The 26,826-nt window shown below is 40.3% G+C and overlaps 2 long non-coding RNA genes across 2 annotated transcripts; both read right to left on the reverse strand.

Annotated features, from left to right (window-relative positions):
* Nucleotides 1-7,002: 7,002 nt before the first annotated feature.
* On the reverse strand, nucleotides 7,003-9,056 carry LOC309689897. The gene is made up of 3 exons (XR_014271550.1): nucleotides 8,068-9,056; nucleotides 7,926-7,992; nucleotides 7,003-7,401 (listed from the first exon to the last, which is right to left on the reverse strand). It is a non-coding gene; the product is annotated as an uncharacterized lncRNA (long non-coding RNA).
* Nucleotides 9,057-14,736: 5,680 nt separating this feature from the next.
* Nucleotides 14,737-15,968, reverse strand: LOC309689898. The gene is made up of 3 exons (XR_014271551.1): nucleotides 15,802-15,968; nucleotides 15,660-15,726; nucleotides 14,737-15,135 (listed from the first exon to the last, which is right to left on the reverse strand). It is a non-coding gene; the product is annotated as an uncharacterized lncRNA (long non-coding RNA).
* Nucleotides 15,969-26,826: the final 10,858 nt, after the last annotated feature.

Below are 26,826 nucleotides of genomic sequence, written 5' to 3' on the forward strand. Positions count from 1 at the left end.
CACAACACTTTTCAACCTCACACTGGACATGAATAAAATTCCCTCAGTATGGAAATCAGCTTTTGTTGTTCCTCTATTAAAAGGGGGCGACCCAGCAGTGTTAACTAATTACAGACCAATATCTAATCTATCTGTGCTGGCCAAAGTTCTTGAAGCTCTTGTGTGTGAGCAGTTAAAGGAGTTTTTGCACATCAATGCCATTTTATCTGAATATCAATCAGGCTTTAGGAAGAATCACAGTACTATCACAGCTGCAATTAGAGTGGTAAATGATATTACTATTGCACTTGATAAAAAACAACACTGTGCATCCCTTTTTATTGATTTGTCAAAAGCATTTGACACTGTTGATCATTGTATTTTAAAACTTAGACTCTTCCAGTCAGGACTCTCTGAGAGAGCAGTGGCATGGTTCTCAAACTACCTCAGTAACAGGACTCAGTGCATTAAATCTGACGGTCTATGTTCTGACTTTGTTACAGTGCACAGCGGAGTGCCACAGGGTTCTGTATTAGGTCCCCTTCTATTTATCATTTACGTAAACAATCTTAGTCTACATGTGCCAGATGCAAACTTGCACTTCTATGCTGATGATACAGTTATTTACAGCTGTGGTTCAACTCTTGTCCAAGCCATCGACTCCTTGCAGAAAGCCTTTTCTGCTGTCCAGCACTCATTACATCAGCTTAAACTTGTTCTCAACGCAGACAAAACAAAGCTCATGTTGTTTTCTAAATCAAGGAGACGAGCTCAAACAATCCCATCAGTAACCACTCTTGAAGGTAATAAAATAGAGTTGGTTCACACCTATAAATATCTGGGAATCTTAATTGATGACTCGCTTACCTTCAAACCACATGTAGAGAATCTTGTGAAAAACCTGAAGTTAAAACTGAGATTTTATTTTCAAAATAAGTTGTGTTTCTCTTTTAATACAAAGAAGCGGCTTGTTGCTGCAACATTCTTGCCTGTGCTGGATTATGGTGATATTCTATATATGAATGCTTCTGCTCAATGTCTTCGAATGGTTGATTCTGTGTATCATGCTTGTCTGAGGTTCATCACTAACTGTAAATTTCAGACTCACCACTGTGAGTTATACTCTCAGGTAGGATGGCCTGCTTTGGTAAGTCGGAGGAACTCTCATTTATACAGTTTTATATATAAGGCGATACTTGGGTTGCTGCCTTCTTATATATGTTCCCTGCTTGTAATGAAACATGCTGGTCGGTATTCTCTTCGTCCGCATGGCTACTTGTTGCTTTCTGTTCCATTTGCCCGAACTGAACTTGGTAAAAGAGCTTTTGTCCATTTAGCACCCTCGGCCTGGAACAAACTGCAGAAGGAATGGAAAATGACTGAATTCATTTCATTAAGTGATTTTAAATCTAAACTACGAATCCTTGAGGCCAAGTCCATAACATGCAACTGTTTCAATTAGATTGATTGTCATTTTAACTGACTTTTTATTTTATTTGAATTTTATTGAATTTTATTTTTATTTTATTTGTATTCTTTCACTTATTGTTGCATGTGTGTTGTTGCTGCCTGTGTTTGAGTAATTTCTGTAACTGTGAGACATCTGCTGCTGCCTATCTTGGCCAGGTCTCCCTTGAAAAAGAGGTTTTTAATCTCAATGGGATCTTCCTGGTTAAATAAAGGTTAATAAATAAATAAATAAATACTTATTTGTCATTGCATGGACATGAATGTGGTCAATCAGAGCTTCTCAAATGTGACTTAAAATAGATCTTGCACTTTTCCCCTCATCCTCTTCTTATTGTCATCCCCCCCTCTTACACTCCTTTTCCTCCTCTGTTTCTAAGAATATTCCCATCCTTTGTTAGAATCAGTCTTCTCCTCACCCCTGCTGTCTGTGTGCCCTGAACTGGCTCATATAATTGTTTCATCGCATCATTTGCAACAAGTCTGAACAATTTTGCTCTGTTTTATGCAAGCAATGACATGTGTGCTGTAATTATGTTTAACTTGTGCCATCTGTGGTTACCATTATGCATTTCGGTGAAAGTGTGTTTAACTGAGTGTGAATGTGTTTAGAGGTTTGCAAAAACAACAAATGACATTTGCAAATTGTATCAAATTAGGTCAAAATTGTTTAAGGATTTGACATAAGATCAATTCAAATAAATAGATTTAGGATGCTGAATGGCATTTGGTGTTTTAGAAAATCTGAAAAAAATGTATTTTAACAAAGCTGTAAAACTGCTTTGATTTGCATGTTTTTGAGACAAGTATGCTTGTAATGTTAAAACAGGAAATACTGTTGCTTAACAGTATTTTAACCGCATAATGAGATGTTTCTGGATATTTTTAATAAACTTGAGCTCAGTGGTAGATGGCAGACATAGGTAGACTGGTGGAATAAAGCCACAAAATCCCACAGGAAATAGTGAGCACCACCTTAAAGACAGAGTTTTTTCCTTGTTGTGATCAGAAATGCAGCAGACTGGATATTTTTCAGAGATCACTGTAGCGTGAAAGGACATAAAAGACCAGCTATATATAAAAGAAAATTCTTAGCTATAGTGAGTCTGCTGAAGCAGCATGGTCTGAAATGTACAATATTGTGTGGTGGATTTGGTTTGTGGCAAAAGTCATCTACAATAGCAGATAAAGAAGTCATATGGGAGACAATGAGATACCAGAGAAAAATAGGACTGGTATCTTTGTTTAAAGATATCTGGAGCTATAAGCACATGAATATGGTAGGCAGTGTTTTCAGATATACTGGTTTGATTACATGTTAATACTGTGTAATCGCAGAATATATCTGTGGTCTGATATTTCAGTTACATTGTATTCAAAACCATTGCTTCATGTTAATTAAGGCCACGGTTCATGTTGTTTGAGTGCACGGAACAGCAACTTGCCAAGTTTGTCCTTTAATACGTCACCCATCTGTAAATTATTGACAGCTGACAGCTAATAATTAAGCTTTATATTTCCTGTCAGAATTTGGTTTGAAACCGCTGAGTATGCTTTTTCAATCAGCAGGTCAGCCTCCAATTAGCTCGTTGTTGAGGCTAATAGTGACTTTGGAAATTATTGAGTTTTGTGCGAACAGGCCGGAAGATAAAGTGCAGGGTCGTGTTTGATAACTCAAAAAGGGGGCTTTTCTGGGATACTGCAACATATTAACTGAGCTTGCTGTTTGTGTCACAGGCATATCTCAGTGAAATACTGGTGAAGGAATGTACTCATTTGATAAAACCACTGACAAATGCACACTTTCAGTCAGCATTTTCAGATTAGATGGGAAGCGAGTGGTGCTGCTTGCCAAATGGTCTTGTATATCTGTACCAATATAAGGTATCTTCTACCATAATCATATATGGTTGGGTTGTATATCACTTAAGTCTGTGGATCTGATATTGGAGAAGGATTTCTTTTTTAATGAAATCATAAAAAATACTTGCGGCCAGCAGTGCTACGCCTCAGCTTACTAGTACACTTACCTATTGGATCAATTTCAAAATACACACATCACAGGATTTTCAGAAAACTTGACTTCAGACCTATTATTATTTTTTACTGTTTTTATCGTTAACTCTGTTTCCCTGGGTCTTTTTCCATGTGTTATGAATAAATCTTCTTTTTTTGGTACCGGTACTGGTTTTATTTTATTGTATTTATCCGTGACACCTTTAAGGCCGGTCCGTGAAAACCGTGGCGCAAAAAAAATTGGGGACCGCTACTTTAGGTCAAGGTCACTTAGACTAAAATTCAAGATTTTTAGTACATGTACCTATGGTTTCAATTTGAACATCCTTTGTACCCTCATTCTCAAGTTACTGCATTCAGAAACCTGGATGTCCATGCCGCCCACCCACCTGGCGGGGAGACAACAATTCCACATCAGCCTTTTACAGCTGAAGGGTAACAATTTAAAACGGTGTGAAGGTGGAAAAAAGAAATAAATAAGTAAAAATACACCATTCTTTGTGCTTTGTATCTAATTTCAACTTCAAAGTCTTCATGACAGTAAATGTGTACATCTGTGTCACCAAGAGCTTTGCAGTCACCACCATAAGACGCAGACAAACATGGCCACAGGCTAGTGGTGCTTCTTGTCAGTGAATAAATTCCAAAAATGAACAGATGTTCCCAGCTTCCCTGCTCACACTGCAGAACAGATAGCACAATTCGTAAAGGAAATAAATGAACATGTTTAATGTACATCTTCGCTCGGGACTGCCGTTATGCACTGGATGTCTTCTCCCTGAAGCCCATTACATCCGCACAGACATATATTACTTAGATTGAGGACACACATTAGTCATGTCCACAAGATGGTTTTAAGTGTGAAAATTGGATTCACGTTAAATGGGACATGAGAAAGAGGCAACAGGGAGAAATGGCACTCGTCCAAACACTGATATTGGACACATACCATTGACTGTGTTGCACTGCAGTAACAGGAGCGTCAGAAATGCTCACTGTAGACAGCTTCATATCTCAAGTGGAGTATGCTCTCTGCCCTATTTGGTCTTCTTTTGTTGGCCTAAAAAAGAAGAAAAGCATGCTAAAGAATGAAATAGAAAGCCTGCTTGGGGACAAAGTAAAAATCAACATTCACTCAATGATTTAACATGGCAGATGCCCTAAAACAAGGGGAGATCGTTTGCAAGAAATACAGGTATCTTGTGTATGTATAAAGCACTTTCTAGCAGAACATTTTTTTATGATGTATGCCCATGAATAAAACATTACAACAGTTACAACCTTCCTCCTAAGGCTGGTTCACCTACTCAGATAAAAAAGTCAGATTTGTTATGTAACTTGAACAAGGTTACATACCCCCAGATCCTCGTTTAGACAGCCTACAGAATGACATCAACGCTGAAGCATTTTTCAAAAATAAAATTAAATGTCTATCAATTCTGACATTTAGACACTGTATGGATTAGTGCAGGTTGATTTGATTTGTGACATACATTTCACCACACTGCATGATTAAACATGTTCTCCCAAGAAAGCCTTGGAGGTGCTTTCAAGCTTCAGTAATCAATATTTTTATATTAACCACAGATCAAATAATGTGAAAGGTGTCGCTTGTAGTGATAAACCCGACCCACTCAGCAATTTTGCACACCTCGGTTGCATTAGTAGTGCCCTTCAGCTCATTGTTCTGGGTTTTACAGCCTGTAAGTTTTTAGTCGGGTGTTAGCACTCTCATTAGAGTTTTTTCAGCATAAAAAGCTCTTTGGAGTCGACCCGGCATCCGATGGCAGACAGATAAATTTATAATGAAACATTTAAATGCTCAAGAGCCACATAAAAACTTGACTTGTGCTAGTGTTATGCTAATTCAAGTTAGATGCTTATATTTTCTATGAGTTTGTGAGGTTCCGCTAATATAAACTAGTTTCTTTTATGTAAAAATGTTTAAAAAGTCACGAAGACCAAGAAACAAATGTGAAAAAGTGACTTTTCACAGGACAACTAAGTACACTTATGCTGCCTCCACAGAAATGTAGAGGATAAGTAGCAGCCAGCTGCTGCTAATCAAATGCATTTGATTAAGTGACCATCAGCAAGTTTGAGCACCTCTATAAAAACAGACTTTTTGGCAGTTTGCTGGTCTGGAGCATTCAGCTGTGTGTTAACACAATATCACAAGAAGTCTTTGCTGCTTGAACACTTTTATTTGTAATATATCATATTTATAATATGAAGAATTAGCTTATATGACTTTACCAAACTTCAACCAAAGCATAGGCAACTAAAGTATGTCTCATTAATCTGATTTAGCTTACTGAAAGCTCTTACCACACTACCAGACATAGGCAGTGTGTTATGCAGAGCAATACAGGCTTTGTTTATGTGGGTTATAATGTAATATTATTACAAAATAAATAATACAAAAAAAGGAAAAACAGTCAATTTTCCAAGGGGCCTCCTGCCATTACACACATTTTTGACAGAAAAGGATTCACTTCCTTCTTCAGATATCAGTGGAGCTGGTTCAGTGTCAGGAGTCACCTGCTAATCGGAAGGATGATACAGTCTGCATACCAAATATTCTGGGGCATCTTAGGGCAAGATACTAACCACAAGTTGCTCTCCAGTACATCCATCTGAGTATGAATGCGTGTGAATGTAAGATAAAAAGCACTTCAGAATCAGAAAGGGTTTTATTACCAAATGTTGAGCAGGTTACAACATTAGGAAATTGCTGCGGTACTTAGTGCAAAACATACTGTCAGACAACGCTTAATAAACATAAAAATTTAAATTAAAAGTGCTAAGTAGATAGATATATACATGAATGCAGGTGGTGAGCAGTGCAAAAATGGAATGATTGCAGTGGACACAGTGTAAGGTCATGTGTTTGTGGTGCGAACAGTCATATGGTTATTGTTCATGTGTCCAACAGCAGAGGGCAAGAAACTGTTCTTATGGCGAGAGGTTCTGGTGCGAATGGACTGGAGCCTCCTGCCTGAGGGGACCAGGTCAAACAGACTGTGTCCAGGGTGAGAAGGGTCAGCTGTGATCCGAGCTGCACGCCCCAGTGTCCTGGAGGTGTACAGGTCCTGCAGAGATGGGAGTCTGTAGCCAATCACCTTCTCAGCAGAGCGCACAACACCCCGCAGTCTCTGTTTGACCCTGATAGTGGCTCCAGCATACCACACGGTGATGGGGGAGGTGAGGACTGGCTCGATGGCTACAGTGTAGAATTGCAACATCGTCCGTGTTGGCAGGTTGAATTTTTTCAGCTGCCTCAGGAAGTACATCCTCTGCTGGGCTTTCTTTATGATGGAGGTGATGATGGGCTCCCACTTCAGGTCCTGGGTGATGGTGGTACCCAGGAAGCAGAATGAGTCCACAGTGGTGATGAGGGTGTCAGTCAAGATGATGGGGGGGAGTGGGCCTGTGTGCTTCCTGAAGTCCACAATAATCTCCACTGTGTAACACCTGCTTAGTATAGTAGGGTTAAACTTATAGACTAGATTCGAGAGGAGTAAAATAAATTTGAGAGAATTGAGTGTTGAACAGCCGGCAGATTTATTACAATGTTACAGTGGTGCAATAATCCAATGTAAACAGCATAGAAAATTAACAGAAGATCAACAGAGAAGAGCGCTCTTTTGAAAATAACAACAAAATAAAATAAAATAAGTAGTCTCTTTAGACCTGACTCCTGATGAGCAGGATATTGGGAGTTCAATAGTTTCCCAGAGAAACAATCCGTATGAAGTAAGCAGTTTTTGCTCTTGCTTATCTGAAATCCTGCGATTCGAAGTAATTCAGACTGTAGCTCTACTCCTGCATCCAGAACAGCTGGCCACACTGCTTTTGGATTCGCCAAGAGTTTTCACAGGGTCTGGCTCGCCATCCATATCCAGAACCACTTCAGATCCAGGATCACAAAAAACCAGTCTGCACATACAGTACAGAGCAATAAACAGAATAGTTCTTAACAGTTTTTCTAAATAAAATGAGATCTCATAAAGTTTTCAAAATCAAGTACACTGTTGTTTTAACATTGTTCTGTCTCTATGAATTCCATTTGTATTGCTTTACAGCATTACAATCAATTGTATTTAAATACCCCTTTTTAAGGCATATGTAATCACATCATGAAATGTTTGTAACGTAACTAGTTTTAAATAACTTATTTACATGTATTAACCTATAACTGAAATGACAAAGTGCAGGAAAGGCACTGGACAACATTTATGGCTAAAAGAAAAGTGCATCCTGCATTAGTTTTGCGCATTTGTGAAGATGCCCAATCAAATAGACAATAAAATAAAATACGACATTCCATTTCACACACAATTCAAGTACTCCGACTGGTTTTAGCTTTTTTTAGACAATACGGAATTCGCACTGTTGCAGTGTTTACCACATGTACAATTAGCATAAGTTTTCCTGCTAACTTATCATCTCTAGTAACTCACCGGAATTCCCAAGAAACAAATACACGCTCTGCCTGGTTTTGGTCGAGAGTAAAACACATAAAGGCCTCTGAAAAGTACATAACTTTAAGTTAGAGACTGTTGAAAATACTTTATAACACTTATTTTATACCAAAAGACTCACTGTGTAGCTTGTTATTTGCTCTCGGTGTCTTGCTCCGTTTTGCCTAGCTTAATGCAGCAACGTGCTTTTGTTGCATTCACTGAACTACAGAAAATCAAAGTGTGTTCAAGGGGTGTCGGAAATAATATTACCAGGTAAAAACAAGAAAATACTAGTAACCATGTCTATAGGGGTTACACCCTCCCCCTTTGAATAAACATGAGTCCCTTCATGTACTTAAAATGTATCTAAACATCATAGATTTGAGTGTTTTCATAGCTACTAAACGACTCAAGAGCTTGGTTAAAGTTATCCAGAAATCGTTGTGCAAAGGATATAAGGGGTTGACCCAACTGGGGGTAATGAAACCGTCCTGGGGGTCGCTTTAATCTCTCAGATTTTCTCACTTGAGGTGTTTCAGGAGTTATTTCAGGTGTTTGTTCAGCATGTTGGTCAGTGATATTTTCACTATGCTCTGTGTTTTCTATCTCAACATCTGGTTCTCCTGGAACTTGGACATTATGATTCTCTCCCATGATGTTAGAGTGAGATTCCTCATTCAGCAATTCAGGTTCAGTTTGATTTCCCTGTCCATGGTCATTCTCGTCCGAGATTGTCTCTATTGGTTGAAGCAAAGAGTTGTCACTTTTGAGCGTACATGGATCATTTTGAATTTCGGAGCTTGTTGTCTCATTTTGCACATGGGAATGGTTTTGAGTTTGGTCACAAATTCTGATAAATGTCTTGGTTTGGATTGAGGGATGACTTGAAATGCATTCATACTCCTCCTCAGACTCTGACATTTCTGTATCTTTAGGTTCAGAAGGGCTCTGCCGAGTCTTAGGTCGACGTGGAGGTTTGGGCTTTGTCTCAACCTCATCCTCAATGTCTGAGAGATCACCACATGCAAGTAAAAGGTCTCGATGAAGAGTCCTGCTCGGACCACCACCCTTCTCTGGTTGGACCACATACACAGGAACATTTTCCAGTTTCTTAACAACACGGTACACCATGTGTTCCCATTTATCGGCAAGTTTGTGTTTACTGCGCAAGCGAACGTTCTTGACTAAGACTCTGTCCCCAGCTTGAAGTGTGGACTCTCTGACTTTTTTATCAAACCTGTTCTTGTTTCGCTCAGCAACTCTCTTGGAGTTTTCGAGTGCAATCTGGTAACTTTCCTCAAGCCTAGCTTTCAGATTGCGCACATACTGGGAATGGGATGTTGGTGAGTCCCCTGTAACTGGCAACCCAAAGGCAAGGTCGACTGGTAGCTTGGGTTTTCGACCAAACATTAGCTCGTAAGGGCTAAACCCGGTAACCTCACTCTTTGAACAGTTGTAGGCGTGGGTAAGAGGCTTGACAAAATCACGCCAATGAATCTTTTGCTCATCCTTCAGAGTGCCCAGCATACCAAGCAGGGTGCGATTGAATCGCTCAACGGGGTTACCTCTCGGGTGATAAGGACTGGTCCTTACTTTTTTAATGCCTGTGGTTGAGCACAATTCCCTAATAACATGTGACTCAAAATCCCTCCCCTGGTCACTATGGAGGCGTTCGGGGAACCCATAGTGAACTAAAAAGTTTTCCCAAAGATTTTTGGCCACAGTGGTTGCCTTTTGGTCTCGGGTGGGCAAGGCCACTGCATATTTCGTGAAATGATCTGTGATGACCAACACGTCTTTGGTACTCTTACTGTCGGGTTCAATAGAAAGAAAGTCCATACACACCAATTCCATTAGGCGTGTGGTTTTGATGTTAACCAGTGGTGCTGCTTTTTCAGGCAAGGACTTCCTTCTAACACAACGACCACAGTTCTTTATTTTAGTCTCAATATCAGCACCCATCTTAGGCCAATAAAATCTTGCCCTCACTAGATCATGAGTCCTCTCCCACCCCATATGACCCATATCATCATGGAGCAGCTTGAGAACAGTAGACCTAAGAGAGACAGGGAGTACAAGCTGGTAAGTTGTAACTGAGTCACACTGTCGTTTCCTATACAGAAGGCCATTTCTCATTTCAAAACGTTTCCATTCTCTGAGCATCAGTTTTATGTCAAATGTTTCAGACCTGTTTTCGCATGGAACATCAGCACCAGATTCTAGTAACTGAATGACGTGGTTTATGCTTGGGTCAGATCTTTGGTGTTCTTTAAGCTCATGCTCAGAAAACAAGGGAGCAGCTACTTGACCAGATGTTTCAGCATCACTGTATGCATCAGGAATGGCATCAGCACTCATAGCCAAGGACTCAACCAGAATGACACAAGGTGAGTTCTCACTGTTCTCATTGAGAAGATGCTTATTACATATAGCTGCTACAGTGTCAGGGCATACACTGTTAGAGCTTGGAAGGGATCCGAGAAGGCGTGAGGTGAGTTGTTGAATCCTGTTTTCCTCTTCCAATGTCACACTATCTGCAGCCAGAGTTTGATGAGGCCTCCGTGATAGGCCGTCGGCATCCTGGTTAGCCTTCCCAGCTCTGTATTTGATTTGGAAGTTGAAGGTAGACAACGCTGCTAACCAGCGATAACTCGCTGCGTCAAGTTTTGCCGTGGTCAGAATATATGTAAGCGGGTTGTTATCCGTTACAACGATGAACTCGTTACTGTAAAGGTAATCATGGAATTTTTCGACAATGGACCATTTCAGAGCTAGAAATTCTAGCTTATGAGCTGGATATCTGGTCTCGCTTGGTGTCAATCCCCTACTAGCATAGGCAATGACGCGCATTTTACCATCCTGCTCCTGATAAAGAGCGGCACCCAGGCCCGTGGTACTAGCGTCAGTGTGCAGAGCATATTGGAGCTTTGGATCTGCAAACCCCAATACAGGGGATGATGTTAACTTCTCCTTAATGCATTCAAAGGCTGACTGACAAACAGGTGTCCATCTGTCTGCAAAGGGTTCTCGAGGATTGAGATATTTAGAAGTGCCTGTTTGTTTCTGGCCTTTTCTGAGAGGTGGATAGCCACATGTGAGATCGTTTAAGGGCCGGACTATCTTTGAATAGTCCTTAACAAATCGACGATAATAGCCTGTGAACCCTAAAAATGACTTCAGCTGTTTCAAGTTTTGTGGCACTGGCCAGGTCTTGATAGCAGCAACCTTTTCAGGATCAGTCTGCACACCATTTTTGGAGACAATATGGCCCAAATATTTAACTGATGTCTGGAAAAAGCGACATTTTTTCGGGGACAACTTTAAGCCATATTCACGAAGACGGTCCAAAACATGCTTTAGCCTCTGTTCATGTTGCTCGAGGGAGTCTGAGAAAACAATCAAATCGTCTAGGAAGACGAGTACCTCCTTGAGATTAATGTCTCCCATACACCTCTCCATTAACCTCTGAAAGGTGCTGGGAGCATTTGTGATGCCTTGGGGCATTCGATTGAACTCATAAAACCCCAGTGGGCATACGAAGGCTGTTTTGGCTTTATCCTCCTCCTCCATCTCTATCTGGTAATAGCCTGACTTCAAGTCCATGACAGAAAACCAGTTTGAACCAGATAGGGCGGAGAAGGTCTCTTCGAGGTTTGGCAACGCGTAAGCATCTTTTACCGTTTGCACATTAAGCTTGCGGTAATCCACACAGAGGCGTACCTCACCATTCTTTTTCTTGACTACAACGATGGGGAATGAGAAGGGAGATTCTGACTGTCTTATTACCCCAGCATCGAGAAGCATTTTAAGGTGTTTCCTGACTGCTTCGTAGTCATTTGGATGAATGGGCCGCGATCTCTGTTTTATAGGCGTTTCGTCTTTAAGCTTGATCTTATGCTTAACTTTAGTGGCATGGCCAAAGTCGAGATCGTGGCATGCAAAAACGTCACGGTAGGCACTAAGACTCTGCGTGACCCGACTTTCCCATTCCTTGGGCAGAGGTGAATCGCCAAAATCAAAGGTCAACTGGTCACTGGGTAATGAACATGAGTCTGCAGACAGGCTGCAACAGCCTGCAGAGTTTGCACTCGACGTGGTTTGAGTTTCAAGGACTTGGTCTGCAATGTGTAGTTCAGCAAGAACGCAGTTGCCAGGAAGGATGATGTCATGATCGGTTTCGTTTCTGATCCAAATAGGATGCTTGTAAGGACTTTGACGTGGCACTGTGATAAGGCAGCAATCGACAAAGATTCCTCCCGGAAGGGCTGAGGAAGTTGGCTGCTCTACAACTGCCCATCTGTCAGTGGTTGGTGAATTTAGGTGGGCGTAACTCTCTAGGCAAACCCTTTCATGAGCTGGTATTACGTAAGGTGTGTTGCCCTTCAGTGTCATTAGTCCAAGCTTTCCTGTGCTTTTTGTTTCATGTCTATGTTCAAGGATTTTTAAAATCTGACTATAGCCATAGACAGCTGATGAAATAGGAGTATCCCTACAGTGTTCCTCATATAAAACATCAAGGGCATTTGTACCAATTAAAACTGGTAAGTCTGTGCTGGAACGTAAATCAGGGACAATGAGAGCTAATGTAGAAATTTGGGGCTCAGACTCAACAAACTCCTTTGGAAAGCCAATTGGAACTTCTACATACCCTAGATAAGGTACAACTTGTCCATTTGCACCCTCAACATCTAAGTCACTGATTGGCTGGATGGGAAGATCAGACAAATGTCTCTGGTAAAATGAGTGTGAAATAGTCGTTACTTGCGACCCAGAGTCTAACAAAGAATTGCAACTCACTCCAGCTATGTTGACATTAGCTGTGCACTTCTTGCCAATTAAGCCCTTTGGAAAGCTGGAATGACGCATACTTGTTCGTACACAACACTTTTTTGTTGGGCGGTTTTGAGTGGGACTTTTGTCGCTTCTAGTTCCAGTTTGTCCCTCAACTGAAACAGGAACTAGTTTAAATCAGAGTCACATTGGTCTTCCCAAGCTTTTTGTTTTACCCTTAGCTCTTTCCGCTTGGCTTCAACAGTACTGGGATTCGGCTCATTGTCACAAGAGGGAGCTATATGGCCATCCTCGCCACAGTTAAAGCAGAACCATGGGCGAGGCTTTTTGTTTTTGCCAAAGCCTTCATTTTTCAACGGAGAGTTCTGTGTTTGTGCCTCCTTTAGCTGCTGTTTCTTTACAGCTTTTGGGAACTTTGCCTGAGGTTTCTTTGCAACCATGGTTTCCATTGAAGCTTTTAAGGAACTTAACTGTTCTTGCAGTTGAGCAATTTGTTTTTGCAGTTTCTTGGCAGATGCTTGAGCGGAGCTGTCAGTAGCAGCAGCAGCTTGAAACTCAGTGGTTGGGTAAACATTTAAAGGATTGGACTGCACCTTTACTTTTGAAATTCCCAAGTGCTGCTTCATGCGAGTTGACTTGGCTGCCTGCTTATCTTCCTCTGTTCGCAAGAGTAAAAGCAGCTCAGAAAAGGAGGGTGGACTGGATTTCTTTTGCTCTAGATGGAGGCTAGCGATTAGGTTATCATCCCAGCATCCCCTACAGAACTGCTTCAAAAGCTGCTGATCGAAATCACTAACTGGGACTCCTCCCCCTTTTACAACTTTGTCAAGGGTAGTCTGCAGCCTGTGCACATAGGCTGAAGGTTTTTCGCCAGCATTTTGGTTTGTACTCAAGAATTTTGCGAACAGCTCATCAACGTCATCTACAGTTCCATATGCAGAATCAAGCAAGCTCAAAAAGTCTTTGAGGCTGGACAAGGGACCCAATTGTTTAACAATGTTTGCAGCTGGCGGTAAGAGGCTGTCAATGATCTTCCGTACTACTTGTCTTTCAGGAACAGAAGAATCTGCAAGATAAAACTCAACATGACTTCGCCAAGTGTCATAGTCAACCTCCGTATTAGGGCATGGAGTTTTTCCAGAAAAGGACCTGAATTTTACAGAGCTTGGATAGGATTGGGACATATCAGTACTTTTGACAATGTGCTCCACAATGACCCTCTGGACTTCAGGTGTGGTCAAGTGTTCAGGGTTCAAAATAGGAGCTGGTCTGTCAGTAAGGGAAGGATTGATGGTGTCAGTGGTCAGAGTGGGTGGGATAGTTTCACTGCTTGGTCGTCTCAAAACAGAACCAGGTATTAAAGGGACTGGGTCATCTACTGAAATGACCTTAGAGGGGGCTGTACCCTCCCTTTCCCCAGCAGAGGCCTGAAGTTTGTTAAGTTCACTGAGTAGCATTTTCTCATAATCTACCCCACTCACCTTAGCAATACCCTTTAAATTAGAAAGGTAAGACTCTGTAGTACTAGCCATTAGCTTAGCACTGTAAATTGGGGATAAGAGTTGGATGCTGTGAACTACATTTGGGTCAGATGTTGTTCTGTGACAGGGTAGTTCACCCTGAATCGACTCAATGGCTGTGCCATACTCAAACTCAACTATAACTGTATCTTTAAAGTCAGGGTCAGAACTAGCAATTTTCACTGTTCGTGCAATAGAACCATAGTGTTGCAAAAACTTAACAACTTCTTCATCAGTCTCTGTACCAGAAAACCCACTGATTAGTACAGCATTTGGTACCTTGATACGTTCACGTTCAATGACATCCATGTTACTTCAGTGGAAAAATGTGCAAAAATTGTCATAAAACTGCCAACTGTGTGCGAATGATTGGATTAAAGGCATTAAATAGCCTAACTCCTCCTGGCTGGCTCGCCACTTTTATGTAACACCTGCTTAGTATAGTAGGGTTAAACTTATAGACTAGATTCGAGAGGAGTAAAATAAATTTGAGAGAATTGAGTGTTGAACAGCCGGCAGATTTATTACAATGTTACAGTGGTGCAATAATCCAATGTAAACAGCATAGAAAATTAACAGAAGATCAACAGAGAAGAGCGCTCTTTTGAAAATAACAACAAAATAAAATAAAATAAGTAGTCTCTTTAGACCTGACTCCTGATGAGCAGGATATTGGGAGTTCAATAGTTTCCCAGAGAAACAATCCGTATGAAGTAAGCAGTTTTTGCTCTTGCTTATCTGAAATCCTGCGATTCGAAGTAATTCAGACTGTAGCTCTACTCCTGCATCCAGAACAGCTGGCCACACTGCTTTTGGATTCGCCAAGAGTTTTCACAGGGTCTGGCTCGCCATCCATATCCAGAACCACTTCAGATCCAGGATCACAAAAAACCAGTCTGCACATACAGTACAGAGCAATAAACAGAATAGTTCTTAACAGTTTTTCTAAATAAAATGAGATCTCATAAAGTTTTCAAAATCAAGTACACTGTTGTTTTAACATTGTTCTGTCTCTATGAATTCCATTTGTATTGCTTTACAGCATTACAATCAATTGTATTTAAATACCCCTTTTTAAGGCATATGTAATCACATCATGAAATGTTTGTAACGTAACTAGTTTTAAATAACTTATTTACATGTATTAACCTATAACTGAAATGACAAAGTGCAGGAAAGGCACTGGACAACATTTATGGCTAAAAGAAAAGTGCATCCTGCATTAGTTTTGCGCATTTGTGAAGATGCCCAATCAAATAGACAATAAAATAAAATACGACATTCCATTTCACACACAATTCAAGTACTCCGACTGGTTTTAGCTTTTTTTAGACAATACGGAATTCGCACTGTTGCAGTGTTTACCACATGTACAATTAGCATAAGTTTTCCTGCTAACTTATCATCTCTAGTAACTCACCGGAATTCCCAAGAAACAAATACACGCTCTGCCTGGTTTTGGTCGAGAGTAAAACACATAAAGGCCTCTGAAAAGTACATAACTTTAAGTTAGAGACTGTTGAAAATACTTTATAACACTTATTTTATACCAAAAGACTCACTGTGTAGCTTGTTATTTGCTCTCGGTGTCTTGCTCCGTTTTGCCTAGCTTAATGCAGCAACGTGCTTTTGTTGCATTCACTGAACTACAGAAAATCAAAGTGTGTTCAAGGGGTGTCGGAAATAATATTACCAGGTAAAAACAAGAAAATACTAGTAACCATGTCTATAGGGGTTACACCTGTCTTCTGGGCATTCAGCACCAGGTTGTTGTGGCTGCACCAGGACACCAGATGTTCAACCTCCCTCCTGTAGGCAGACTCATTCCCGTCCAAGTCCAATAACAGTGGTGTCATCTGCAAACTTGATTAGCTTGACAGACTGGTGGGTGGAAGTGCAGCAGTTAGTGTACAGGGAGAAGAGCAGAGGAGAAAGAACCTGAGGGGAGCTGGTGCTGATGGTCCGGGAGTCCGAGACATTCTTTCCCAGCCTCACATGCTGCTTCCAGTCCGTCAGGAAGTCAGTGATCCACGGGCAGATGGGATCAGGCACATTCACCTGGGAAAGCTTGCCTTGAAGATGGTCTGGAAGGACAGTGTTGAAGGCTGAACTGAAGTCCACAAACAGGATCCTGGCGTAGGTTCCTGGGAAGTCCAGAGCCATGTTGATTGCATCATCTAATACTTTGATCGTCTAATACACTTACATAGAAAGACCATACAAAAAAGCGGGTGTGAATGGGTGAATGAGGCAAGTTGTGTAAAGTGCTTTCATTTCTAAAGTAGAATCACTGTGGAGATTGCTTTACAGTCTCTGTTGGCTGGTTTCCAACTTTGCTGGTGTCGTGTTCTTACCTAAACACTAAGAGAAAGAGCATATCCTGTCCTCATAAGGATAGGGATTTGTGTTGGTTTGGGGACCTGTAGCCTTTAAGTTTGTGTTGTTTAGATGGTAATTAGGAGACAATGCATTCCAGGTCATTTTATAGAGAAATGCAAAAGTAATTTGACAAGTATATGTAATGAATTACTTTCTTGTGGGATTAATTAAGTAACATAATCCATTACTTCGAAGAAAAGCATTCTGTGTCATTTGTATAATACATGACCCCAACACTGATCAAAACAAAGAAGGGAAATACTTCTAACATCCACAAAGGTTTGACCACACAGCATGCAATCACTTTGCACAAATGTAATGTCTTTGATATGCTGCTTCGTGATGGTGGTAACTCTCAGAGCCAATGAGAATATAATGAGAATTTATAAGAGAACTGATAAGGAATCAAATCGATAAGAGATATTGATAATGGAATCGATAGATTGTTCTCAAGTCCCATCCCTAACAGCATGTTGTGTTTTATAATAAGCATAGTTCTGGAGAGAGGAATACTCTTGCAATACCCCGTCTAGTCTTTCCTGTCTGTGCTGTTGCTCCCTAACAATGAGTGTCAGTAGCTGTAGTGATGCTGGCTACCTGTTTGAGGATCAGAGTGCACAGGGAAGTGGAACTGATTGCATTTCAAGCACTGCAAAGTCACAGTTAAACACTAAGTCTTGTTCTGCAGCTCGCAGCTCAGTCTCAAACGGAGAAGGATTGAGGAGTGGGCAGGCTTGCCTCTACTTTATTCAAATCATAACAGACTGCTGATACGGATACATTTGTTGCAGGAAAAGAAAACTGAGGAGAAAGACTGTGTCTGCTTGAGAAATGTGCGCTGTTAATTCTGAGAATATACTGTGCTTTTGATACATCATCTTCTCTGTTTATGTGTGAAAAGAAATGAGTGTATTTAAATTGGATGAGACATATTCAGGCAACATGCATCAAAATAGCAAATCTCACCATCGGCGACCTTCTCTCCCTCACTCCTCTCCTCCATTCCCCCAAATCCAATGTGCTGTCGGTACACAAACACAAACTCAATCTGCTTCTAATGATTGTTTTATTGACGAGGCGAGGGTCTATTCACTCACGCAGGCCTGCAACAACTACAGGCCAAATCAGCTGGAGAGGGGGTGGGAAAAGACATTGAACAAGCCGAAGGAGAGCCACTGGGAGACCATCTGAGCTGTATTCTCAACTAAATAATAGTCTGGACTAAATAATGGTGAACTTGGCAGGGCTTCAGTGCCAAGTACTTCCCAGCCAAAATACAGAAAAAGTCTTCTGCTTGAATGTTATGTACAAGTGGATCTGATTCAGCAGCATCTCCTTTAGTTTTCAACATTTCTATATGGTTAAAAAGTTGCCGGATTTATACTTATGTATAGTGCTGTAATTTATTTGTTGGGGTGCTAGGTTCTGAGAAGGGATTAAAGGGGGATTTGGCAGGTGGGGGAACCCTAAGATCGGGTGTAGCGGTGCAGTATGTGGAAAAGAATTGCTTAGAAATAAGTCACATTAAAACTACAGGCTGTAATCTGCTGACCTGTGCTGCCACTCTGATATTCTATCCTTTTTGTGGATTTGGCCAACAGAATTCAACAAGAAACAGAGATTACATGAGCTATCATTACTTGCAACTCCCAGACAGCACAAAGCTAGATTAAGAGATAGCATTCAGGTGGTGAATAATAGTCATCATCTACTAATTTTGATGTAACCTCACACCAAAACTGCAGTCTGCTTTGCACCAATCTAATTCAAATATCACCTCAGTACTTATAACTAACCAGTTAAGCCTGCACTATTAAACTGCAGCGTGCAGTATTTTCATGCAACCTCTGGATAATACAAAATTAGCAAATATCAGCAATTATTTAGCCCAGCGGTCCCCAACCCCCGGGCCACGGACCAGTACCGGTCCGTGAGTCGTTTGGTACCGGGCCATGAGAGTTGAGGTTTGGGTGTGAAATTTATGGTTTTCAGGGTTTTTATCGTTATTTTTTGTAATCATTTTTATTGTTAACTTGGTTTCCCTGGGTCTTTTCCCGTGTGTTATGAATAAATCTTCTTTTTTTTGGTACTGGCTTTATTTTGTTGTATTTATCCGTGACACCTTAAAGGCTGGTCCGTGAAAATATTGTCAGACATAAACTGGTTCGTGGCGCAAAATAGGTTAGGGAATGCTGATCTAGCCTATAAGATCCACTCCAACTAGAAAAAAAACCCTCTCAAAATCATACATTACAACTAAGCTTTAACCCTCGAGTTTCAAATTTCAATTGCTAAGTGGTCCTTACTTTTGAAAATAATATCTCAACCTCAGTTTATGCTCTTCTATACCACTAGCTTCTGAAGTACTGTGACCAGAACTTTATTTACATTTGCCCCTTGAACATACCAGAGGGACAATAAGGAAAAGGGCATGTGTTGAAGGTGTCCAGGCTGTTGGAGGCCATGGTTTTCCTATTACTGAGCAAGTCATCAACTGCAAGCAACGCCAGGCTGCAGGGTGCTGAAAATTAACTCAACAGTAATATGCATTAACCTGCCAAATTTAACTGCTCAGTACTTGAAAGTGCTGAAATGCCATTCCAGATCATTCAGGCCTATAACCATAAACCGTATGGATACCTACGAATACATGCAAATAACATACAAATAAAATGCTAGTTGGCAGGTTTCAGTCCATTAGCAGCACAGCAAACCATATGATCTATGATATAACTGGATTCAAATGCTCTGTCACAAACACAGTCGAAAGTTCACTTACTTAAATTAGCAAAGGTGATGTCCGGCAAGCATCTACTGACTCATTCACTCACTCAAATCATCGATGCAGAGCTACCTGAAGTTGACGACTCCTTGTGAGTGAAGGAGTAGTTAAAAGTAGCCGTCTTTTGGAGTCACTGCTGTTTCAGAGGCCTCGGTAAACTGTGTGAAACATTATACCTGTGAAGCATTAGTATATTATGTTAACAATGTAGCAATGCAGCAGACATCCTGATATTTCAGATCATCACTGTGAATAACTATATGTCTACAGAGTAGTTTTGATGATTTCACGAATAAACTTCAGACCACACTCGAGTAATGAGACGTTTCTCTGTGAGCTGCGTACTGTTTTCACTTTATACATTTCTGACACCCATTTCCGTGATGGAATCCCCACTGTGATAAATCCTGTACTTGGATCATTTCTAACAAGGATTAAAACTTTTCGAGCCATGTAAACTTTGAGCCTGCAGCGATTATCATATCCAAGAATAATTCTTGACAGCTGGCCTCAGCTATCATAATAAGATTATATCTCCATGAGATGCAAGCACAGCTACCATTACCCACCCATCTTCAATTAAACTTAAGAAGTGTGCATCGTAACAAGCATTAGAAACTTGAAAATTTATACATTTACACTTGATGTCTGAGGAGTTTTCACTTCTTTTCTCTCGAAGCACACATACTGTCGATGCGTGGCGTGACAGTTGTGAGGGCTGAAATCATTTTGTTATTCAGCCCAACACAGCACAGTTTTAACCTACATGATCCCGAGACAACTGTGCGTTTGATTTGTATTTCGTGTTGGCCACTCCCTCAGCAAATTTACAGCATCCAGTGCCAGGTGCTAAATATTGCAGATTGAATCACAAATTGCCTTTGTCCATGGGACTTTTATTTTGACACGAGGAGCATGCTGCATAAATATTGGATAAGAGTGATGCTAGTATAAACACCTATTATTTATTCATGAACGTCTCCTGAAACATGTCTTGACCCTTTTAAGAAAGTGATTTGCAAACTCATTTCAAAGAGAGGAGATTCAATCTTTCATTTCAAAAGGGACTGGTAATCTCAACACTGGAAACTAAAGTGTAGCTCACACACACACGCACACACACACACACACACAATAAAAAATTGCAAACCATCTGATCCCTATATCTCTGAAAACTGCAAAGATCAGACAGAAGCACATGCCTGGCCTCAGAGATGAAAACGCTGGGAAAGAAATAAGATATATGTACGTATATATATTTCTTTTTTATCAGGCCTGTGTGTCTGTACGATAAATAAGCACTATTTGAGTTTTCTGCAGAGAAAAACGCATAGCTCCTTATGTCAGTACAGACAGATTTCTGAATTAATGAAACATGTCAGAGAAGTTTTCTGCTAAAATCTCTTTATTGGTCAGAGTAAAGCCTCTGCAGTGCAGTGAATTAAAAACACATTTCCTTTAAAGGTCAACTTGCCGATAAAATCAACAAACTTTGTCACGGATCAAGATGCGCAATCGTTAAGGTGGATGTTCCGACTATGCTGTACCCGTATTGTGTATTTACCCTCAGCTTGTGCATTTGAATAATGATGTGCACCAGGGGGGAAAAACCCACACTTGGTATCATTTCTCTGTATCTTGCTGCATTCTCCTGCAGATTTCCCTCTAAACACAGCCACTCAGTCCTCTCACATGTCCTTATAGTGTTGGGGAGAGAGGTGGGGAAAAGTCCTCTTCACCAGAAACAGGGAACCAACATCCATAGATTTTTTTTATTTATACATCTGGGGAAAAATACATCAAAGTGTGTGTTTGTGACACGGCGAGATAGACCATGTGTGTACGTGTGCATGTTTGTGTCGCTGCTGTAGTGGCTCAGAAAGAATGAAGTTGCTGACTGGTGCTGGAACAGGCCTTGTAAATCTGCTTTTATACCCCCCCCCCCCCATTTTATTTCCCCCTCTATCATCTCATTGTCTCCTTTTTAGATGTTTGAGCCCTTCCAAGAGAGAATCACTGATTAGGGGGTGCGTGTATGTAGGTGCTTTTCTCTTTCACAGAAAGAGAAGGACAAGGTTGAGAAATAGGTGCCTTTCTTGCCACGGTGTCACCATTTTTGGGGGGTGTATGTGTGTCACTCAGCTTAAGTAAATAAAGCCCTCATGCGTGCTGTTGTGTTGCGAGCTCGCTTGGGTATTTGTGGTGTTTTGTAAGAGCAAGAGGATCAAAAATTCCTCTCAAAAGCTTCCCTCCCTCTCTTCTTTTTGCAGCCTCATTTTGACGCCGAGTGCCAGCGCTGCCAGCGCTGCCAGCAGATCCGCTTTGTACTGTATGTCTTTGTGTAGAAACCAACACCCTGCATTTGCCCATTACACTGCAACTTCAATGCGCAGCATGTAGCACATTTGTCCAAATTCAGTAAATGTTGAAGCCCTGTGTTTTGCTGCCGTTTGCAGCAGTCGTCTTGTGGATGGTAGGGGCTACTGAGAGTAGCTTTGACACAAAACGGTGACAATAAGGGGAATAAAAACACAATGTGTTCATTCATTCATTCAAAAAAAAGTACTGACTATAGTAGATTAGTAGTCTATCGCCTCTACTTTGTGGATATCTTCTGCAAAAGCAATAAAATGCTATTGAAATGATTTCCGTGCTTATCAAATCAGTCGGTGACCTCTGAATAAAAGGATGAAGTGTGGGAAGGTCTGAACATGTCACTTGTCTGGATATGTGATGTCTAGACAACTAATACCTGGTGGGAGCCACTGTGTCTATATGCAGTGTAGGTCTTCATAAGTCTGCTCATTATGATGGATAGGCTGATGCACCAGCAGCAAGCGTCTTTATTGCAGTTACAGTGAACGCATTTCTACACTGTGACACATCTACTGCTCAGCTTTCCTGTAAAGTCAGGAGGAAGAGAAGGAGAGAGGGGAAAGATAGAATGTTTAAATTAAAATATCTGCCCCCCCCATGATTAGTCTTGCTTATGTTTTGGCATGTACAAATCTAGGGGTAAAAATTTAGGACTGAGTGGGACTTTCCAATGAAAAATAAAGATTATGACTGCTGTCTGATTGTTTAGAATGGTTCGTATAGGAATGTAATGTTATGTGTAGCCAATACGATATATCTGAGTGCTGCATAAACAAATCCCCTTGTTTGATGTAGCTTATCGGATCGACGGTACTGCAGCACTGCTGAGAGGCTAACTCTGTTCAGGGAGAATGACAGCATGCATTTATCACAAGTCTCTGCAAATTAACATGCTAGCGTGCACTGAGCTGCTAGCAGTTGCTCCTGGGGCACCTGAGTTGTTATTGTGCATTGAGTGAAGGTATTATCATTGCCCTGACTTGGCGCTCTGACAGAGGTTAGGGCTAATCATCCTCTGCGGGGGAATCAATAGCCAGCACAATTCACTGGGATGGGCCTGGAGGAAAAGAAGAAAGCAGGAGAAGGGAGGCTGTGCAAAGCACATTTTCATATAGACTTATACCAAATTATTTAATGTTTTAGTTACTGATGTGAGTAATTGCAGCATTCCTTGTTGATACATTCAAATAAATTTTTAGACCTAAGATGTTAAAAGTCTAATTCATACCCTTAAAAGTTAATCAAATTTCCCTTCCTGAGTGGTTCATACATTTGACAATAATCTCTTGGCCTCCTCTCCTGTAGTTATTGAACGACTTCCACACATTAACCATTTTTTCCCTCTTCCTGAGAACTACAGCAACTGCCCATTAACCAGCAGACACACTGTATGACCAAGTACACAGAAACTATTTTGTGTTTGCTGATTTTTATTGAGCTATTTGAAAAGTTGTATTTTAAATTACATGCCTTAAAAAAGCTTCCTTCGTTTTCTGCTCGCTAAACTTCTGTACCACTAGCTTTTGAGGTACTGTCAAAACAACTTTATTTACATTTGCCCCTTGAACATACCACAAATGCAATAAAGAAAAAGAGATGTGTTGAGGGTATTCAGGTTGTGGGAGGCCATGGTTTTACTATTACTGAGCAAGTCATCAACTGGCTTGATGTCATCCTCATGGAACTTATTTTTTTTAGTTTGCTATACAGTCTTGAGTCTGCAGTTATTTGAATGAATATATTTATGTGATAAATCAAAAAAGCAAAAGTTCAAATTATGTCACTTAAAAAGAACAAACTAATAAATTGTTGTGCAAAAGCTTCAAGTTACCCATCATTTCCTTAGATTTTGCATTTGCTCTTCAGCAGCAGGTCTCCAGGTGTCAGGCCTTTTAAAGATTATTTCTGGACATTGGCTGCTCGGTTAATCATTTTCAGTCTTTGCGTCTGACCCTTTTTCAGAGAAATGTGTGTTAAGCAACTTAACACTGACATATGAATCATTCAAGTATAAAAAAGGCCAGTGCTGTGCACTAGCAGTCTGCCACAAAAACACATAATTTGTTCAATTCCAATTTCTTCATATAAATCTACAAAAAATGCCAAGGATAACACAGTTTGACAGGCATAAAATAGAAAAGAGCTATTAGCTGAAAACTTGGCATATCACAGCATGGTGTGCAGTCTGTCCTCAAAAATCTGAGGTAACTGGACAAGTGGAGGATGAAAAAAGAAGCGGCAGACCTAAAAAAAATAGAGTGATGAGTCCAAATTTAAAAATTTTGGTTCAACTTGTTGGAGGAGAGAGGTACGTCAGTGAATGTCGTTAGCCATCTCCTAAACACGATGGCAGTTTGGGGCCGGATTTTAGCCAGTGGTGTAGGGGATGCTGTCATAATGGATGGATTTATTAATGTAGAATGATCCACCATGCATTACCATCTGGAACGCATCTGATTGGCAACGACTTCTTTTTCATTATTGCAATGATGCCCAAAACGCTATCAGTTATGGATTGACCTGCTCAGAGGCCCAACCTCATCATTATTAAAACAGTGTAGGATCATCTTAACAGAGAATTGACCATAAGGCAACCAACAGCCAAAGAAGAGCTTTGAATGTCCTTCAAGTAGCCTGGAAAACTATTCCTGAAAACTACTTAAAGAAATAATAAGAAAACCTGCCCAAGAGAGTTCAGCCTATGTTGAAGAATACAGGTGGTCATACCAAATATTGATGTACAAACTCTATTTTGCCTCATGTCCATAAACAGCAACACAAAATAAAACACTACTGGGAATATTTAAAAGTTTTTCCCAACATCTAAAAATAATGTTTTCAGCAATGTTTAACAGAGTTTGGCACTTAACTGCTCGCCTCTTTCTTTTGTGCAGGTGTGTAGTATCAGCAGCTAATTAGTAAGATTTTCTCATGCGAGATGTCTTCTCTGACAGCACACTCTCTAGCTACATAGATCTTCATTTGTCCAAGACTTCTTCGTGTTACTGCCTGATGCTGCATTCAGGTTTGCATCTCTCATCAGCTGTATTCATGTTTTAGGACGTTGTCTGTATTAGTTTAAAATGATTGCATTTATTGAAATGTGTGATCAGCTTTAAGCAAATGTCACCAGAGAATTCACCTTATTTAAGGTTGGAAATATTAATGTAATTTGTAGAGCTAAGTAGAGCTAATGGATTTAATGGACTGTTGTGCATCCAAAATCGTTAAAAGAAGACACTGTTTTGGGTGCCATTTTTTCAGGAATCATGTAACATTTGCATGTCTGTGTTGATAAATCTTATGACTTTTGGTGACAGTTCTTAGATATTTCTCTAGAGGGTCAAAAACTCTGTCCAGCTACCATTAAATGCATCATAATTGTTAGCAATTACAAAATATGAATGATTGTAATTCTACTTGTAAGAATGTTAATTAAAAGTATTTTTAATACATTAGAAACTGTTCATTTGCTCAGGTGCATTATACTGATAACCGGGTGGCTGGTCTCTTAATTTGTCAAGAGAAATTAAATGATTCATTCAGCTATTAAAATCACTAAAACATTCAATTCAAGGCTCACAAACGCCCAGAGACACTCAGCCTGCAAAGACTGCTGCTCATGTTTTCTTCAGTGGATTCTTTAATCTGTGATGATGACCTGTCCCAGGTGTGCCCTGCTTCTTTACAAAGGCAGACTTCCATGACTGAAATGGAAAGGTGGTTAACAGGATGGATGGATGGATGTACAGTAGAATCCAAATTGGCAACACTTAATGATGTTTAAAACTGACAGTTCTTCTTATGACATTAAAACAAATTTTCGTTCTACAGCCTCATTAAATGGATGTTAAAAAGTAATTTACACTGTGTCCTGTGGGAAGGACAATTATGCATGATTGCATTTGTTTTTGATATATACACACATATATATTTAAATATAGTTTGATCTGCCTCTTTGTTTTTCTCTTGCAGTCAAAAGACATTGGACCCAAGCCAGTTTCGATCAAACGGAAATAATCATTGTTTTCACACAAGGAATCAAATAGCATAAATCTAGAAAGCGCACTCACTGAGGCAGCAGTGACAGCCTGCCTGTTTCATTTCATAACAAAAATTAAAGCAGATTAAAATTAAAACCAAAATTTTACCAGGTAATCCATGCATTTCGTTGACAGTGAATTACAAGATCAAAAAGCAAACCCAGCGAAGCGTGTAAAGTCCAGACACAGTCGCATGCAGACTCACATGTTATAATATTCAAAACAAAAACAAAGTATAACAAAATATAGTGGTCTGTCACCTCCTTTCCCCCTCCTGATATACTGTCTTTCTAACTGCAGCAAAATGTCTGAACCACAGCAAATTAATTGGGCAAACAAAGTGCACGCTGAGGGAAAATTAGACCCCCCGTTTCTGTGTTGCATCCATCATTTTTGCTTTCGTCTGTCTCTTTTAGGTGCTGCTCCGGTGCTTGATGTTGCAGGCAGCAGCTCCCACCTCTAGGGAGAAAAATAGTCTGCGATGCTTTGGTGAATATTTTGTTCTGCCTCATTGGTACAATTTGTTTGTGGAGAGCTGAAAAGTGCCTATTGACATATTAGATATTTTTAGGAATGAAATACAAAGTAGCCAAAGAGTAAAAAAGAAAAAAAAAAATGGAGTGAAAACTACTTGAAAGTGCCTGATGATGGTGTGTTAGGGAAGTTTAATGATTCCATCTTTGAAACGAATTTCTTTTATGGCAAATTCACAAAAATTGTCAGTCTAATATTGCACAATTTATTAGAAGTTAGAGGCAGAAAAGACAAAAACAAAAAAATGTTCAAAGTTTTGAATGTTTAGTCCGACCTCATCTTGTCACGAGCTCGTTTTCCAGATATGAAAATCATGCTGGGAAGAATCTCAGAACAAACATGTAAGAAAAACAAATCCCCCACATGCTTTTTTTTTTTTTGCTCCATATGTGCACACGCGCATACAAGCATCGTACGCTGGTGGCAGCGGTGTGACAGACCAAACACCCTGAGTGTGACGGCTAGTAGAAGAT

The sequence above is a fragment of the Aulonocara stuartgranti genome (genome assembly GCF_965226115.1).
Source record: "Aulonocara stuartgranti genome assembly, chromosome: 15".
NCBI classification, from domain to species: domain Eukaryota; kingdom Metazoa; phylum Chordata; class Actinopteri; order Cichliformes; family Cichlidae; genus Aulonocara; species Aulonocara stuartgranti.